Source organism: Quercus suber, unplaced genomic scaffold (genome assembly GCF_002906115.3).
Source record: "Quercus suber isolate HL8 unplaced genomic scaffold, Cork oak 2.0 scaffold_86, whole genome shotgun sequence".
Taxonomy (NCBI): domain Eukaryota; kingdom Viridiplantae; phylum Streptophyta; class Magnoliopsida; order Fagales; family Fagaceae; genus Quercus; species Quercus suber.
Genome location: NW_027069551.1, coordinates 219291 through 238605, shown reverse-complemented (window position 1 = coordinate 238605; position 19315 = coordinate 219291). Strand labels below are relative to the sequence as shown.

Below are 19315 nucleotides of genomic sequence, written 5' to 3'. Positions count from 1 at the left end.
GATCCAAGAGGTATGTGGTGAGGCGATCATACCAAGCTCTTGGTGCTTGTTTCAGCCCATATAATGCCTTTTTCAGCCTTAACACATGGTTCGGAAAGTGAGAGTCTTGAAACCACTTTGGTTGCTCAACAAACACTTCTTCGTTTAAAAAACCGTTCAAGAAAGCACTCTTCATGTCCATTTAATATAACTTGAAGTTCATAATGCTTGCTATGGAGAGAAGAATTCAGATTAACGCTAGTCTTGCAACTAGAGCAAAAGACTCATCAAAGTCTATGCCTTTAACTTGAGTATATCCTTGAGCCACCAATCTAGACTTGTTTCGGATAACTTCATCATCTTTATTAGTGTGTTCTTGAAGATCCCTTGGTGCCGATTACAAGTGTATCCTTGGGCCTTGGTACCAACTCTTATACATCATTTCTAACAAATTGATGCAACTCTTGGTGCATGGACTCTACCCAATTCTTATCCTTCAAAGCTTCCTCCACTTTCTTGGGTTTAAATTGAGCAAGATAACAGTTGTATGTCACATGATTCACACTATAGGCTGATCCTTTTCTCAACCGAAATCCATCTAAATCACCAATGATATTGCTTAAGGGATGATTGAGAGTTACCCTTAACAATGGTCTCTTAGAAGTGGAAGGTTCCTCATCACGAGAGATTGAAGGTTGAACTTCCGGAGGGGTGAGTGGACTAGAAGATCCTTGAGTTGATCTAGTCTCCCTTCTTGATATAGAAGGTGTAAACTCCTTTTCTGGTGATTCTTTCTCAGCATCCTTACCTTGAGACATGTTGTCATCACCCTCATTCTTCTTAAGATTTGATCCTTCACCATCATCATCAATATCCTTTTTCAGAGATAGTGTCATCAATGACCACGTTTAACGATTCCATCACCGTCTTAGTATGCTTATTGTACACTCTATATGCTCAGCTATTTGTGGAGTAGCCTAGGAATATCTCCTCATCACTTTTAGCATCAAATTTTCCAAGATTCTCTCTATCATTGAGAATGTAATACTTGCTTCCAAATATTCGGAAATATTTCACCTTTGGCTTTTTTTCTCTCCAAATTTCATACGAATTCTTCTTTGTTCCTGCTCAGAAGTAAATCCTATTAACAATGTGACACGAAGTATTCACTGCTTCAGCCTTCTGTGGAATGTTTTTGTTGAGTAACATTACTCTTGCCATTTCTTGGATCACCCGGTTTTTTCTTTCAACCACCCCATTCTGTTGTGAAGTTTTTGGAGCTGAAAATTCCTTCTTAATGCCGTGTTTATTGCAGAATGCTTCAAACTTTGCATTTTCAAACTCCTTCCCATGATCACTTCTTATTTTAACTATGGGAACTCCTTTTTCATTCTGCAGCCTCTTGCATAGCCTTTCCGTCTTGTCACATGCTTCCAACTTCTCTCTAAGAAAGTCCACCCAAGAATATCTTGAGAAATAGTCAACAACCACCAATATATATCGCTTTCCACCATGCTTTCTATTCTTGTTGGACCCATTAGGTCCACATGTAGTAACTCTAAAGGGCAAGAAGTAGCAATCGTATTTACTTTAGGATGGCTTGACTTTGTTTGTTTTCCCAATTAACATGGACCACAAACATTCTTCTCAAATTTTCCAAACTTTGGTAAACCAACCACAGATTCAAGTTTCGAGACTTTTGCCACTTATTTGTAATTAGCATGTCCAAGTAGTTGATGCCACAACTCCAAAAGATTCACTCGAGCACTCTAACATGCTATGCTTGGTTTGGGAATGACCCCATAACAATTGTCGGTGGTCCTAAGTCCCTTCAAAACTTGAACACCTTCTTCATTCAGGATTAGACATCCTTTCTTTGAAAATCGGACTAAGAAGTCTTCATCACAAATCTGAGTAATACTCAGCAAGTTCACTTTCAATCCTTTATTGTATAGCACATTAGTTAACAAAGGCAGTCCTGGAATATCCACGGTTCCCTTTCTAAGAACTTGTGAGTGACTACCATCTCCAAATGTCACAAAACCATCTTCCTTCTCTTTAAGAGTTTTGAACAAAGATTTATCTCCAGTCATATGCCTTGAACAATCGCTGTCAAGATACCACAAACTTAAATTAAACACTTTCAATGCAGTATAAACAAAAAGACAAGCATAAGATAGGCATTCTTGACCATCAAAGCAAGACCCATCTTTCTTTACTTCATTCATAGATGAGTGTAGCTTTCTTTTCAGACAATCAAGTTTATCACACAAATGTCTATTCCTTCTCTTATATTCATCAATTAAGGAATTCAACTCACATAATCTATTATGAATATCATGATTCCTATGAACTAAAGATTCAGCATATGTATAAAGATTCTAGCATGTTTCTTTGATTTGAATAACTCTAAAAGCTCATTACAAGAACAGTCTCCAAATATGCTCATAGAGTCATTTTCACAAACACCTTTACTATGCTTCATTTGGCCTTTGCCATATCACTTTTCATGGCATACCAAGGGGTCTAGGATCACACTCAGGTATTTAAACCACAGCAAGTGTACCCGCTCTAATACTAATTGAAAGTTTGAAAATGTGTTGAAAACACAAGAGCTGTTTAGACCCATAAATAAAAGTTACGGCTCGATTGATTTTACACTAACTAAATTCTAAGTACGGAATAGTGTAAATGCAAGCAGATAAACAAATAAGCTACTCTAATCCATACTCATAGCAACATAGTAGTAAAATGGAATGTAAAGGAGTATGGAAGAAAGATGCAAACACAAGATAACACACCGATGTGTTATTGAAGAGGAAACAAAAGAACTCGACGAAAAACCTCTCCACCTCCCTCCAAGCGGTAATCAATCCACTAGACAATCAATTGGGATACATGGGTGAGCAAGAGACCCTTCAAGCCTAATCTACCTAATGTACCTAAGCCCTCCAAGCTTCTACTCCAACAAGGCTTCTCGGAACCGTGTCTTGTCTAGCTCTCTGAATCCCGCAACAAACTCCATTATGCATCTGCCATCCTTGGCCTCTTTCAATACTTCCCAGCAGCACCAAAACCTCACTTGACACTCTGAAAGGGTGTGGTAAGTGTTTGGGCTATCAACCTCTCAATGGTATGGAAATGGAAAGGTAGGAGTTGAGGAAAATCCACAAGAAATTGTGAAAAGAAATGTGGGTATAACAATCTCTAACTCTCAAGGTTTCTGGCTAGGGTTTTCTCTCAGAAGCACTCCTCAACATCTGTGAGTAATGTGGGTATAAATAGTGTAGGCATAGAAAGTATGTATCAGAATTGACAATTTGGCAAAACAGAATGCCTCGCAAATGTCTCACGGGAAGGCCTTACCTACGAGCTACTCACGAAACACAGTTGTCGCCATTTATCCTAACTCTTCGCATTTTAGTCATGTGTAGGGCACATGGCTCACTTCACGAGATGCTTAATCGCGAGCTACCTGCAAGAAGTCCTCAGTCTTCAATTGCTTGAGTCTTCACACTTTCTCTCTATCACACAACCTTTACAATTAAATCACACAATAAATATAGGGTATAAAAGATTGAATGAAATTACAATTAAATTTGGTACAAAATTAAATCCAACAAAACACATAGTTGTAAATCACAACTTTATAATATGCCCTACTTTTGATGGCCGAACAAGGTGAGTGGTGACGTCTTGTGAAGAAACTAAAGCCATTTTTGCTCTTAACATCAGGACAGGGGTCACACGACAGAGGATTACCGAAACTTGAAGGATCATCTAGGTCAGCTCAAAAAAGTGAGACATCTAAAGGAATTCATAGCATGAGATAGCCCTAGCCCTGAGATGGGAAAGGGGCGAGTTCGTCGCAAGCCTTAGCTCCCTCTCTGGGACACATAGGGTCATCCATGCCGCTAAAGCCACGAGCCAACCAGGGCAAGTAGCTTTCTGAGTTTTGATTATGGCCTTGGTTTTGTACTCGAAGATGAGTCCCTTCCCTTCTAAAAGGGCACGGTGGGAAGAAGAATGTTTAAGTTTTTCAAGAATGGATAAGAAGGGTATTATTCAACCCCATGATGATGCATTGGAGGTTACTTTGTGAAGTATGGGATTTGATGTGGAGAGAGTAGTGATAGACCAATGGAACGGGGTTGAAATTATGTATCCCGATCTATACGAGGGTTTAAGCTTGACCCCCAAGGACTTAACCTAGTGTGACACCCCTCAGTGGCCTTTGATGGCACCATGGTGACACCAGCTGGCCAAATACAGTTAGTCGTGGAAGTAGGCGGAAGAAAATAATTGGTAGATTCCATAGTGGTCAACTCCTACTCTCCCTACATGGTCATTCTCGGTTGTTTGTGGATCCATTCCATGGGGGCTATGCCCTCTTCTTTACTCTAGAACGTGAAATTTCCGACTAATTAAGGTAATTACGAGCTTTGGAGAGATCAGAGTGTAGCTCGATAATGCCAAATAGCTGCTATTAGTCGCAAATAAACAACGGAAACCAAGCTTTCCAAGCTGTTATAGCAGCTATAGTTCCCCCAAAGAATCCATGTGAACAGTTGAAGAATATGTATATAGTGTTGGAAAATCTGGTTTTGCATCTCATACAAAACACAGAACGAAAGCAACAATCACAGATCTACTTCATTCATAAGAGATAACATGTAACCTTGAATTCTAAAACAAAGAATAGAAAGCATACCTTGATGCAGTGAAATTCAAAACAAAAGATTAGAAGTACTTGGGAACACTTTTAATCTTCACTCCAATTCCATTAACGCCTAAGAAGTGTGGTCTATCAATCAGTACAAGGGAGAAAATAAGAAAGTGGCTTTCGCTCACACATACATACCATTTCACAATGATTGCTCTTTATCATGTTACTTACAAAATTTTGTATGTTTCTCTCTTTATATCTTACTGATTATCTAATTGGGCTAGCCTTTTAAACTTTTCCAATTAGGCTTAAGTGTGTGACTTGGAGTGGGACTAAAAGGAACTAATAAGACAATAGCTCCAATGGGTCTTGGGCTTTTCTGTCAACTCTTGACAAGTCCAAAGTTACCATCAATTATATTTAATACCACTATATAAATATAGTTACACTCTAGGCCTTATTTATAAATGATATCCCAAGACTTTATTGAACATGCAGCCCCTTCATAAAATATTCGTAGTAATACAAAGTCATGAATATAAACTGGCACTTTGAAAATTACTACATCTTAATCCTTGAGTATCTAGTTTTATCCTTTAAGTTATTCATCATATATTTATGAAATCCAATTCCATAAATATATACTTTAGTAACTCCTTATTAAAATGGTTGGGCCCAACTCTCTAGATAACCAAACCCATTAAACTTATCTCAAGGGAATATTTTGTATCTTCGTTAAGAGACTATGAATTCCATCTTGAGAATATATGTTTCATTAACACTAAATGCGGCTGCCCAACATACTGAGGTTTTGATCGTGTCTTATACATTTTACTCCTAATATATCAAAGCAACCTACACCTCATGATCAAGTCCATTATTCTCTCAGGATTAAGAGTTCATGTAAATAGAAGTTGTGAGATTTATTATTCATTTAACAGTCGTTAGGAGAATAATAAATCTCACAGCAGTCCAGTTCAATATGTCTTAACTCTTAAAACATATCAACTTACCAACTAGAAGTCTCCACTTCCATGATCAAGACAAATCATCTTAGTTGATACATTATAGTCTTCGTAGATGAAACGCCCAATTTCATCATTGATTACGAACTACGTTTTGAGTTTACAAGAAACCTGTGATTTATATCTTCTATGACTAAATCACATAAATCACATACAATGCATCTCATAGACCATGATAATGTCCCATTAGTTTATTTATAGATAATCTCATATAATTAAACAATTTAATTATTTATGACATGCCAATAAATTGGATTTGAGGGCATAAACCCCAACATATAGACCTTGTTGGCAGATATTTTCAAGTAGGGAAGAGTCTCCTAATCACGGAGAAAGTAAAATTTTTACTGTTCTTAATGGGTAATGTAGATGTCTTTGCTTGGGACCCGTATGAAACTACTGGGGTGGATCCCAAGTTTATATGCCATCAACTTAACATGGATCCCAACTACACACCGAAGAAGCAAAATCATGTAGATCCTCGGATATCCATACTGATGCAGTGAAGGAAGAGGTAGATAAGCTAAAGAAGGTCGGGTCTACTAAGAAGGTATTTATCCCGAGTGGTTAGCTAACACGGTGGTGGTAAAAAAGAAAAATAGAAGGTGGTAGGAAGTGGCGGGTGTGGACTTCACGGATCTGAGCAAAGCCTATCCCAAAGATCCCTTCTCAGTTCCTAAAATTGATCAACTTGTCAATGCTACCTTCGAACATTCGAGAATGAGTTTCCTTGATGCCCTCCAGGGTTACCATCAGCTCGTTCTAGTTCCCAAAGACCAAGAGAAGACATCTTTTATCACCCTCACTGGTAATTATCATTATAAAGTCATGCCATTTGGGTTGAAGAACACGGGGTCGACATATCAGAGGATGGTTACTAAAATGTTCAAGGTACAGCTAGGGAGGAATATAGAAGCCTACATAAATGATATGGTAGTGAAAAGTAAAGCTGCAAGAGAATTGTGGGCGTAATGAGGGGAGCATGCCTCAGGTGAGTGAACCGGGGTGGAGAAAAGAAATAGATTTGCCACCTAGTTTAGGTCTAGGAACCATATATATAACACCTTTACGTTGAAGGACTAATTGCAATATCAGAGTATGGGTTCAGAGTTTAGGAATAGGGATGATAGAATTAAACAAGCATGTGATAGGCATCTTAACATTAAAAGATATCATTCAACCAAACATGTTCATATCCATCATCAAAGCACAAGATAAATGCATGCTCATATGAATGCATGTCTTACCTCACTTACCTTACTGCATCACAGGATTCACAACACCTATGCATCAATGCATGATCATATCATATGCATGTTTATGGCACATCAAAGATTTAATTGAAAGGAAACCCTAATCTAACATGTGAAGGACAATCAAAGAGTAAATAGAGAAGTAGAGAAATATACATGTGAGAAAAAGCTAAAACAGAGACATATTAGTCAAAAGAAATTGTTAGGACATATGTGGATCATGTTAGGAACATATGTCAACATTTTATGTAATTGGCATATCTTTTGACAAAACGCACTTTACTTTTAATTTGGTAGATCTAGGATGTGTTTAATACTCCAAAGAACAAGAGTTCAAGTCTAGTATTGAATTCATGCAAGTATGTCCAAGAAACAAATGAAGAAGTATTGATTCATTAAAGCTCGATAGTTGCTCAACATCTGCTCGACAGATAGCTATCAAGGTATCTATCGAGGTTTACTAAGGCTTGACAGATAGCTATCGAGGTATCTATCGAGGTTACGAGAATTCAAATTTTTAGATCTGATTTTTGGCACATGCTTTTGTATTTGTGTAGGGTTTCTTTTCTCACAACCCTAGACCTATATAAGGCTTATTTTAGAGGCCGTCACATAAGAGAATTCAAGGAGAACAAATGCAAAAGGTGACTGATGCCTTATTCTCTCTGGAAAAAAGCTACTGTGTCTTTGCGCCTTAGGGTTTTGTAACCAAGTGCTTCTTGATCTTCATTATTGATGAAGTAAAGAACTTTGCAGTTAACATCTTCTTCAATTTAGTGTGTTAGTCATGTACTGGAGTCGTACATCTTTGGTTAGTCACGTACTGGGATTCGTGCTTCACAAGGGTGGCGTTCATATATTGAAGAGTTCAGAGGTTCTGAAGCGGTAGAAGGTTTTTGTTGTAAGTTCATCTACGGGGATTGTAGAGTCTAGGGACAAAGGTTTTGTACTAGATCTGAAACTACTCTTTATTGTAGTGAATTGCTTTTCGGGAAGGTTTCCTCTCAGGTTTTTTACTGTGAAACTAGTTTGTTTCATTGGTTTTCCTGGGTCATTATATCTTGTCTTATTTATTTTTTCGTTGCATGATTTTGACATGATATTGATGTTTGTTTGTTTTAACAAGTTTTATTCATAATAAGCGCAATTAACAACTTGGGTTTAAAACTTGATAATTCTATCAATCGAGGTCTAAATTTCTCAACAAATGGTATCAGAACAAGTACAGTCTGATTGGATTAATTTCCTAAGTGTGATCTTTGACCCCCGTTGTCATGGATTGTGGACAATCTCTTTTGATCCCTTTGTTATTTGATGGCACTAATTATATGTACTGGAAAGTTTGTATGAAATTCTTTTTGCAAGCTCTAGGTGAACAGGTATGGCAAGCTGTTGAAATTGGTTGGATTAAGCCAAAGGAAGCGCTGGTGGATTGGGATGAAGAAATAATCAAAGCGGCAAATTCCAACAGTAGGGCCTTGAATGCTTTGTTTTGTGGGGTGACCAATCAGGAATTCAAGAAGATGTCATCCACAGAAGTTGCCAAGGAAGCATGGACCATTCTTAAGACCACCTATGAAGGTACCAAGGCAGTAAAGATTGTGAATCTTCAAAGACTCACTAATAGTTTTGAAGAAATAAGAATGGAAGAGGATGAGACCTTTGATGAGTTCTATGCTAAACTCAAAGATATTGTGAATTCTGCTTTCAACCTTAGAGAATCTATAGCAGAATTTAAGATTGTTAGAAAAATCCTTAGGTCCTTACCTAAAAGATTCCATGCTAAGATCACTAACATTGAAGAAGTGAAGAACATTGATTAACTTTCTTTGACCGAGCTTGTAGGGAACCTTCAAACCTATGAGATGAGATTCGGCTCAATACAAAAAGGTGGAAAGAGTAAAAACTTGGCTCTAAGGGTATAGAGGAAGAGAATGAGGACTTTGAAGATGAAGATGAAAGTGAAAGTGAAGATGAAGATGAAGATGAAGATGAGGATGATGACCTAACTTTCATAACTGATGAGATTATAAAACTTCTTCAATTTAGGGAAAAGGATAAGGGCAAACCTCCTAGGAAATCTAAATCCTCTAGGAAGGGCAAGAATGAGAAACCCCTTATTCAATGCCATGAGTGCAAAGGTTTTGGTCATATGAGGATAAAGTGTCCAAACTACCTCATGAAGGTGTTGAAAAATCTGGTTTTGTATCTCATACAAAACACACAGCAGAAGCAACAAACACGGATCTACTTCAATCATGAAAGATAATATGTAACCATGAATTCTAGAACAAAGAATAGAAAGCGTACCTTGATGTAGTGAAATTCAAAACCCAAACTTGGAAATACTTGGGAACACTTTTAATCTTCACTCCAATTCCACTTGATGCCCAAGAAGTGTGGTTTCTCAATCAGTTTCCAAGGAGAGAATAAAAGAGTGTCCAACACCCACATACAAACCATTTCATGTCTTTTGATCTCTAATGAAAGACTCATATGAAAAGACTTATGAAATTTTGTATGTTTCTCTCCTTATATATAGCTAATTATCTAATTGGGCTAGCCTTTTGGGTCTTTCCAATTGGGCTTAACTGTGTTGCTTGGAGTGGAATTAAAAGGGAGCCAAGTCCAAAGTTACCATTATATATATTCAATACCACTATATAAATATAATTGCACTCTAGGCCTTATTAATAAATTATATCCCAAAACGTTATTATACATACAACCCCTTCATTAAAATATTCGTAGTAATACAAAGTTATGAATGTAGACTGCCACTTTGAAGATTACTACATCTTAATCCTTGAGTACCCGGTTTAATCCTTTATGTTATTCATCATATATTTATGAAATCCAATTTCATAAATATATACTTTAGTAACTTTTTACTAAAGTGATTAAGCCCAACACTCTAAATAACCAAACCCATTAAACTTATCTCAAGAGAATAATTTATATCTTTGTTAAGAGATTATGAATTCCATTATAAGAATATATGCTCCATCAACATTAAATGTAATTACCCAATATACTGAGGTTTTGACTTTGACTTATAGATCTCACTCTTGATATATCAAAGCAACCTACACCTCATGATTAGGTTCATTATTCTCTCAGGATTTAGAGTTGATGTAAATAGAAGTCGTGAGATTTATTATCATTTGACAGTCGTTAGGAGAATAATAAATCTCACAGCGGTCCAGTTCAATATGTCTTAATTCTTAAAACATATCAACATATCAACTAGAAGTCTCCATTTCCATGATCAAGACAAATCATCTTTCTTTCATGCTTTCATGTCGTTTGGTAGTGTAGTTTTTTTTTTTTTTTTTTAGAGACCATTTGGAAAAGAGGACACACACACACACACACACACACACTCTCTCTCTCTCTCTCTCTCTCTCTCTCTCTCTCTCTCTCTCTCTCTCTCATTTTTTTAAATTCTTTTAGAGCTTTGTTCTTTTGAGGGATTATCTCCCTTTGGTTGAGAAGACTTTCCGGAGCACTCTCTCAGACTCTCCTAGGTACTCCCTCTAACTTGGCCGAGGTGCATTAGGCCGAGGACTCCCTTTGACACTCCCAAGTACACATTCTTTGATCCTATCAAATACACACTCTAACTCTTACAAGTACCTTCTACTGAGGACACCTTCCCAATGACTCATGATGTACTTAGTTTTAGCAGAGCCTTCTTCAAATAAAAAATTATTGCAGGAAAGTTAATAGAATCATATTTTCACCCACTACAATTGGTGCCATCTGTGGGGAACCAAACTAAAGCTATGGTACAACTTGAGATTAAGGTCTAGTCCTTGCATAAAAGCAGCTACTAGCCACACATCAAATAGGGGCTGGATTAGGGTGGTCTATCATAGAAGACTCTTGTAAGTTTCCCTCAAAAGGCATCAAATAATCAAAATCCTGACCAACCCAAGTATGGCCAAGCCTAGCACTGCCATTATATCAAAACCTAAGCCAACCCAAGTATGGCCGAGCCCAACATCGCCATCATCTCTAAACCCTGGCCAGTATAGGTATGGTTGAGCCCAATGTTGCCATTATATCAAAACCCTAGCTAGCCCAGCACCGCCTTAATCTCTAAATCTTGGCCATCCTAGGTATGGCCAAGCCCAGCGCTGCCATAATTCTCTAAAGGCTTATCTGCCTAGGTATGGCCAAACCACGAGTTATCCGAGGTCCCAAGAGTGCATCCAATGTCCACTTCCCTTCCTCAGATTGAGAAAATGGAAACTGGGGGGCTATTGTGGGGGATCCCATTTTTAAACAAAGTGAATCAACCAATTAAAAGTAGGAACATGTAATACCAAAGAGCCATGCATTGTGACACATGTTCTGTACATTAAGCCTACACATTTCCTTGAGCATCTACAACCACATAGTTCTCTATAAAATGGGAAGATACCATTTGGAAAAAAGGACTCTCTCTCTCTCTCTCTCTCTCTCTCTCACACACACACACACACACACTTTCTCATTCTTTTTAATTTTCTTAGAGCTTTGACCCTTTGAGGGATTATCTCCATTTGAATGAGAAGACTTTCCAGAGCAATCTCTCAAACCCTCTTAGGTACTCCTTCTGACTTGGCTGAGGTGCATTAGGCCGAGGAGACTTTCCAGAGTACTTTCTCAAACACTGCCAGGTACTCCCTCTGACTTGGCCAAGGTCCATTAGGCCGAAGACTCCCTTTGGCCAAGAAGACTTTCCAAAACACTCTCTCAAACATTCCCAAGTACTCCCTCTAACTTGGCCGAGGTGCATTAGGCCAAGGATTCCCTTTGACACTCCCAAGTACACACTCTTTGATCCTATTAGATACATACTCTAACCCTTACAGGTATCTTCTACCGGGGACACCCTCCCAGTGACTTATGATGTACTTAGTTTCAGCAAAGCCTCCTTCAAATAACAAATTAATTGTAGGAAAGTCAATAGAATCATATTTTCACCCACTACATTATATATTTTATTTAGTTATTTATTTACAGGCTTACAAAAGTTGATCTCCATTGTTCAAAACACCGTAAGATGTTTTATTCTTCTTCTCTTTCTCTTTCTCTTCTCTCTTGTTATTTTTGCATATGTTCCTTCTCTTTCTCTCTCTCTTCTCTCTTGTTATTTATGTGTTTTTACCTTCTCATTTGCTCAACCTGACTGTCAACCACAACCTATATTCTTATGCTTTGATTTTAAACTGGCGGACAATACAATTTTTTTCCTTTCCCACTCTTCTAGTTCTCTAGCTTTAGTTTATATTTTATTTTTAAAATTTCATTAGGGAATGGATAGAGTCTTAACTTTTTTTTTATTGGTCTCTCAAGTCATCTCAATTCAACCTCGATCCAACTTCAAAAACCTTGAACCTCTCATTTTTACAATTCGTTAAATAGTCCAAATTTGAAAACCATGATTTTGGGTAGGGTGGCTAGTGTTTTCTTCTTTTTTCTTTTTATACTGGTGGCTGGTATTGGGTATGGGATTGTAGGGTTGAGAATAGAGAGGTGGGGTTTGCTGGGTTAAGAAGAATGATGTATGGATTAGTTGGTTGCTTTTGCTTCAAAGAAGAGAGAGAGGGGGGAGGGGGGGGAAGGAAGAGAGAGACAGAGACATAGAGGAAGAATAACGAAAGAATATTTAAATGAAGTGGTAAAAAAAAAAAATCTTTGATGTTGGGTGTATTATAAAGTAAGGTGTTAAAATAAGTAAAGTAGTTTTTTGAGTTGCCAAAAGTTAAATTGTTTACCACCACTATTGTGAATGATCTAAGTTATTGTTATATTTATTTATTTATTTATTTTTAATTTAAATAATTTTAAATCTCCAATATGCCTTTTTAATGAACTACATAGTGAACCTTGTGCTTCCTTCTCAAACTAGCAAGTGTCAACAGAGTGTAATTTAGGGGTTCATCCATTCACATATCGTGTTAAGCATATGCATACCAAGAGGAAATAGACATGCATAAGCAACTTTCTTAATATACCTTGACAAAGTGAGGGAAAATCATCATTTTGGAGAATTAGAAATATTGAGGTAACAAATTTTTAATAATACACAATAAAGTATCCATACTCCATAGCATGCCAATATGAGTATCAACAACTTATGAACTTAACAATTGTGACAAATATTGTGTTTATAGCAATTTTTGTTTGATATGTGCAATATGGATCAATGATAGGGCAAGACTTTTGTACAGTAATGGGACGCAATGTAATCAACCAAACATGCAATAAATTCAACATGTCTGAATGCTGTCGAGTGCAGTGCACTCTAATACTGGACCCATAACAAACCCCATAACCACAACAATATCAAATCCAGTTCTCAATGGAAGGACAATGAGCAAAAAGAGAAGGGGGGGGGGGGAGTGTGGGAATGAATTAACTAATAAATCAATATGTTATGAAACAAATGTGGATACCCTATCTCTAAGCAAAGCTTCAACTGCTGTCCTCCCAGAAACCAAAGCCCCATCAAATGTAGCCAAAGTCAAATAATCACCACACACATACACGCTCGACCCAACTCTCGGATTTTTCATCAAATCTGTTGTTGGACATTGATTCGATTGTGCATACCCGATCCGATACGTTCTCAAAAGCCTCCACAACCTCACTATTGCTCCCCAAACCAACCCAAAAGCTCTTGAACAACCTCAACCGTCAGATCATAATCGGACATATCCTCAAACATCCCAATCAACGACACTTATATCAAAGCCTTGTCTGGTGGGCCATAAGAAGGAGCCATGTTGGTTGCGAAGAACATGTTATTCACAATCCCCTTACCCAACCCGTTTAGAAACAAGATGAGTTCACGAACCCGGACTTGGGTCCGATCCGCACTGAAATATAAACAAACCTTGGTTCGAACTAGTTTTGGGTTTAGCTTTGTCTCTCGCAAAAGCTTAAGAGCTTCAAGTTCTTCAATGGCAACTATGACACCAACTTCGCTTCTCAAAACATCACTGTTTTCTAAACTTAAACTCGGCATTGATTCAAATTTGGATCCATCGAAATCGATTGAAGCAACCTTAGAATTGAACAAGATGGAACCGGGTGGTAATTTGTCCCCTAATTGTTGTGGAATTGTGGCAATGCCATTGGCAAGAGGAGCATTGTGACTGAGAGCAAGACATTTGAAGATAAAATCGAACAATCTCGACGAGGTTTCGAGGTCTTTGTCGAAGAACATCCCACCAAAGAAAGGCCTAAAGAATCTACTGACAATGGAGTCCGAGAACCCGGTTTTCCTTAACAAATCAATAGTGGGAATTTTGTTTGACGTGATAATTTCCTCGTCAAATTTGGTGAGAACATGAATTATATTCGATGCAATAAGAAGCTTATCGAGAAGTGATCCTATTGGGTTTTGGAGGGAGTTTACGGAGTCCCAGAAATGGCATAGGAGATTTGCAACGGTGTGGAGTTTTCCATCCTAATAAGCTTGAGCGCCTGAATAGAACTTTTAGAGGTTTAAGGCTTGGTAGTTGAGGAGCTTTTGGGCTTCAGGGTAAGCAATGATGAAGATTTGGAAGGCTCGGTCTAAAAGAAAGCCGTCGAGGAAGTTATTTCGGACAGGGCTCTAACGACGTCGGAGGCTTCGAGGAGGAGGGAAGGAATGTTCTAGGAGTTGAGGTATAATTAAAGATTGTCCTCTATCCATGACAAACAGGAGTCATGGATCAAACAGCAAAGATTAACCTTAATCAGAGTGTGCCCACTCTGATAACACTTAATGGGCCAAGAATGTATTGACTCCTTTAGTAACTTAATCAAATTAATTAGCCAAGTGAAATTAATTAGATTCAATTACATGTAATAAGCGTGGTAGCACAAACAAATCACCAAATAACTAAATGCAGCGAAAATTAAATTTAACATGGGTGATTTGTTTATGAATGGGAAAAACCACCGAGGCAAAACCCCATTAGGTGAATTTAAGGTCACTAGTCCTGAGAATCTACTATTATCAAAACAAGCGGTTACATGTAAAAGGAATCCTAGTACCTAATATTAACCTACAGTTAAACCCTTACCCCAATACTCAATTGGACTTGTAATGTAGTGACAATTTCTTCTTTCAATGCACGACTCTCAGTACATAACTAACCAATCGATGCACGAATCCAAGTACGTGACTAACACACCAACTTGAGAAAGATGTTGGCTGCAAAGTTCTTCAGTTCATCTAGACGATGAAGATCAAGAAGCTTCTTGGTTACAAAACCCTTAACACAAATATGCAGTAGCTTTTACAAAGAAGATGATGAACTAAGGCAAATTGTCTCCGGTCACAATATGCATGAGTTATCACTTTGCATCAAGTTGCATAACCTTGCATCACCTTTGATGGCCCTTAAAATAATCCTTATATATGTCTAGAGTTGCAAGAAAAGAAACTCTACACAAATAACTTGGATATGTTTGAAAAATAGATCTGGAAATCTAAATTTCGTAATTCTCAATAGATATTGCTTCCGTCGAGAGCTGTTGAGAATTCTTATTAAACCTCGATAGATATTATCTATTGAGCTTTAATGAACAACACTTCTTCACTTGTTTCTTGGATAGATTTGCATGACTTCAATACTAGGCTTGAACTCTTGTTCCTTGAAGTACTAAACTCATCCTAAATCTACCAAATTACAAGTAAAATGTGTTTTCTCAAAGGATTAGCCAATTTATAATAACATATGTTCTAACAAGTTCCACATATATCCTAACACTTTTATACATATAAATATAATTCACTCCGATAATTAAAAAAAAAATTACAATTGACAGCATTCTAATGATAGGCATAGCAATAACATCCGCGAGAGAAATGATCGCATTTTCCACAGAGTGCCCCCTTCCTTTTTTAACATTGATTGTTACAATGAGGTGAATAGATGCACATTCCTAACCATGTTTGGCTTCTACGTTTTCGAGGAAAAAATTGGCCTTTGCCCTTTTTAAAAAAACAATCCAGCATTTTACTCTCTTTCTCAAATTAATTAGGAATATGCCCCTCTTTTGAAAATCGATTTTCTCAAAATCAAGTTAAGCCCTATAGTGGCATTTTTAAGGAGCCTATAGTGACGTTTTAAGGATCTATAATGACGTTTTGTAACTCTATAAAAAAAATTGCATGTAACTCGACTTCATGGATAGGTCCTTAAAACGTCACTATAGGCTCCTTAAAATGTCACTATAGGGCTCCAAAAATTTTTTTTGTTAAAACTCGATTTTCTCAAAATTGAGTTTCAAAAGAGGGTCATTTCCCTAATTAATTTGGGAAATAGGGCAAAATGCTGGATTTTTTTTTTTTTTTGAAAGGGGCATTTGCCCATTTTCTCCACGTTTTCGATATATTTCTTTGCATTGCTTGGGAAATATGAAGCATTCTTGGTCATATATATTGCAATTCTTCATATCTATGGGGAAAAAAAGGTAAATTAACAAAGTTCATTAAAGTTTCTCAAAAAAAAAACAAAGTTCATTAAAGAATATGTTATGTCCAAGTGGTCAGACAATCAAACATGCTCATATTGATACGATCTACGCCCAATATTCTTTATACATAATAAATTATATCATGGTGAAGATGTGAAAGTATCTGTATTTGTGCCAAGGATGTAGATGATGAAGAAGAAGAAGAAGAAGAAAAAAGATTTAAGAGACATTATAGTCATGTTTAATCTTGCTTATGGTAGAGGAACATTCTAATTGGCAACTATTTATAGTAAGTTACATTATTTTATGTTTTCAATTTCCATAAAAAAAAAAAAATATATATATATATATATATATATATATATATTTTTTTTTTGAGAATGAAAAATGGGGGATTTTATGATTATATTATTCCCCCATGCAGGGCGCCAGGTGGCAGCCAGGTTAGCGGGCCCTTTTGTAACCAGCCAGCCCTTTACACACCCGTGTGGGGGGTTACCCCACTAAGGATGCCCACCAACAGACTCCTGTTGGTAGTGGGATTCGAACCTAAGTGTGTTGCACGAAGCGTCCGAACCTTGCCAGTTGAGCCAAGCCCCTGTTAGCTTCTTTTATGAAACTTGATCCTTGGGAATCAATTAAAAGAAACTACGGTCCATTAATTAATTCTTGAAATTATTACTGACGTCACTCTAATTAATTAATATAAAGGCATGAATACTGTTAAGTTAATTCTTTTCTCTACTTTGAATTCAGTCTAAATCATTCAAGTAATAAAAATATATGGTTTAGGTTAGGAACTAGTGAACTCTATAATTTAGAAATGACTAAAATTCAACTTGGCAACGCTGTGGGAAGTGGGAAAAGGAAAAAGGTAAAGAAGACAGAGGAAAGAAAAAAAAAATGTTTATATTTATGTGTTTGGATAAAAGGAAGAGAGAATGGAAGAAAATGAGCTGAGTACAATATTTACTTGCTTGGTTTATGATGAAGCGTAAGTTCGTCAGTAGAGTTATACTGATGAAGCGTAAGCTCGTCAGTCAAGTTAGTCAGATGAAAGCAATCCTCAGCCTATATGAACATACTCTCAAAGGTGGTCACCGGTGTGGTGCCTGCCACAATGCCTCTGATGCCAAAGTCAGTATAAGAAACTCTCTTGGGAATAAACAATGTAATTGAACAGAATCAAAGAGATCTCTTAGTGTCTATGTGTGTATGTACCTTGTACTTGGCAATGTGTGGGCTTTATATAGGCTTTCACAGCTTCTAGCCGTTGAGGTAGTTATGGAGGTCTTAATTCTCCTCTTAGTAACGCCTGGTGTTGTGTAATGTGGCTTTAATGTGCTCCAACGATTCATACAGTTGGCCTTGTAACCGTTCTGGGTGTAATTGTGCTGCATTGAATGACCTTCCTGCCTTCGTTAATGACGTGGGTATTAATTTGCTCATCCAGGGATATCTTCGTCGGTATCATGGTCGTCGTCTTCGGTAAATGAGTTTGTCAGTCCCATCAGCTGCCCCCCGATTCTGTGGTCATCATGACGACCGTAAAATGTGAAAGGTTTTGGGCTGTAAATAACTCCAATTCGTGTGACCATTAGGTTTCCCGCTAGTTTTCAGTTTTTTGAGCCTTTGTTTCTAAACTTCTTCCCTTCTCTTTGTCAGTACCTTTTGTCTATAACTTCGTCAGTACCTTTTGTGACTTACACCTTTTTAAGTCATTTTTGGCTTAGCCATTTTTGGCTTTTATGGTACACCCTTTCAAGGATTTTGTCATCGTCAATAACTTACATCCGTTGAGGCGGAATCTTATTACTTAGCCATTTTTGGCTTTTGTGACTTACACCCTTTTAAGGATCTTGTCATCGTCAGTAGCTTACATCCGTCGAGGTGGAATCTTGTTACTTAGTCATTTTTGGCTTTTATGACTTACACTCTTTTAAGGATCTTGTCATCGTCAGTAGCTTACATCCGTTGAGGTGGAATCTTGTTACTTAGTCATTTTTGGCTTTTGTGACTTGCACCCTTTTAGGGATCTTGTCATCGTCAGTAACTTACATCCGTCGAGGTAGAATCTTGTTACTTAGCCATTTTTGGCTTTTGTGACTTACACCCTTTTAGAGATCTTGTCATCGTCAGTAACTTACATCCCTCGAGGCGGAATCTTGTTACTTAGACATTTTTGAGACTTGTAGCTGCTCAGACCTGCTTGTTATGGAGACATTAGCTGAATAATTCATTTATTAATTTCAATGACGGATACATTTTCTGTTACATCTATTGGTGGTATTTCTTCAAGTGCTCGATGTTCTATGGCCTCGGGAGCCTCTTTCCGTCTAGGGTTTCCAGGTGATAGCTACCTTGTTTGGAGTAGTGGGTGACTCGGTAAGGTCCTTCCCATGTGGGGTTGAGCTTTCCTTGGGCAGAATCTCTAGTCGCCGTGGTGACCTTATGCAGGACGAGGTCACTTATGTCAAATCGCCTGAGTTTTACTCTTTTGTTGTAATAGTCGGTCATCTTCTGCTGGTACTCCGCCATTTTGCTACGAGCTTTGTCCCTTACTTCGTCCAGATGGTCCAAGTTGACTCGCAAACGATCTTCATTGTCTTCTTCTTTGAAAAACTCTCATCTGATGCTGGATATTCCTATCTTGACCGGGATCACTGCCTTAGTGCCGTAGGTGAGTCTAAAGGAGGTTTCTCCCGACGGGGTTCTCGTTGTGGTTCTGTTATCCCACAAGGCATTGGACAACTCTTCTGGCCAAGCACCCTTTGCATCGTCCAGCATGATTTTGATAATCTTGAGTAATGTTCGGTTCGTCACCTTCGTCACTGAACCGACGATCTGGGCAGTCCCTTTTCTGTCCTCTACGTTCGTCCTCCTTCCTTTCCTTGTTTCCTGGTTTTTCCACGTCCTTTATGGCAGCCAGT

The 19315-nt window shown here is 37.8% G+C and overlaps 1 pseudogene; it reads right to left on the bottom strand.

Moving 5' to 3' along the window:
* Positions 1 to 1107: 1107 nt before the first annotated feature.
* On the bottom strand, positions 1108 to 18923 carry LOC111992316 (uncharacterized; annotated as a pseudogene).
* Positions 18924 to 19315: the final 392 nt, after the last annotated feature.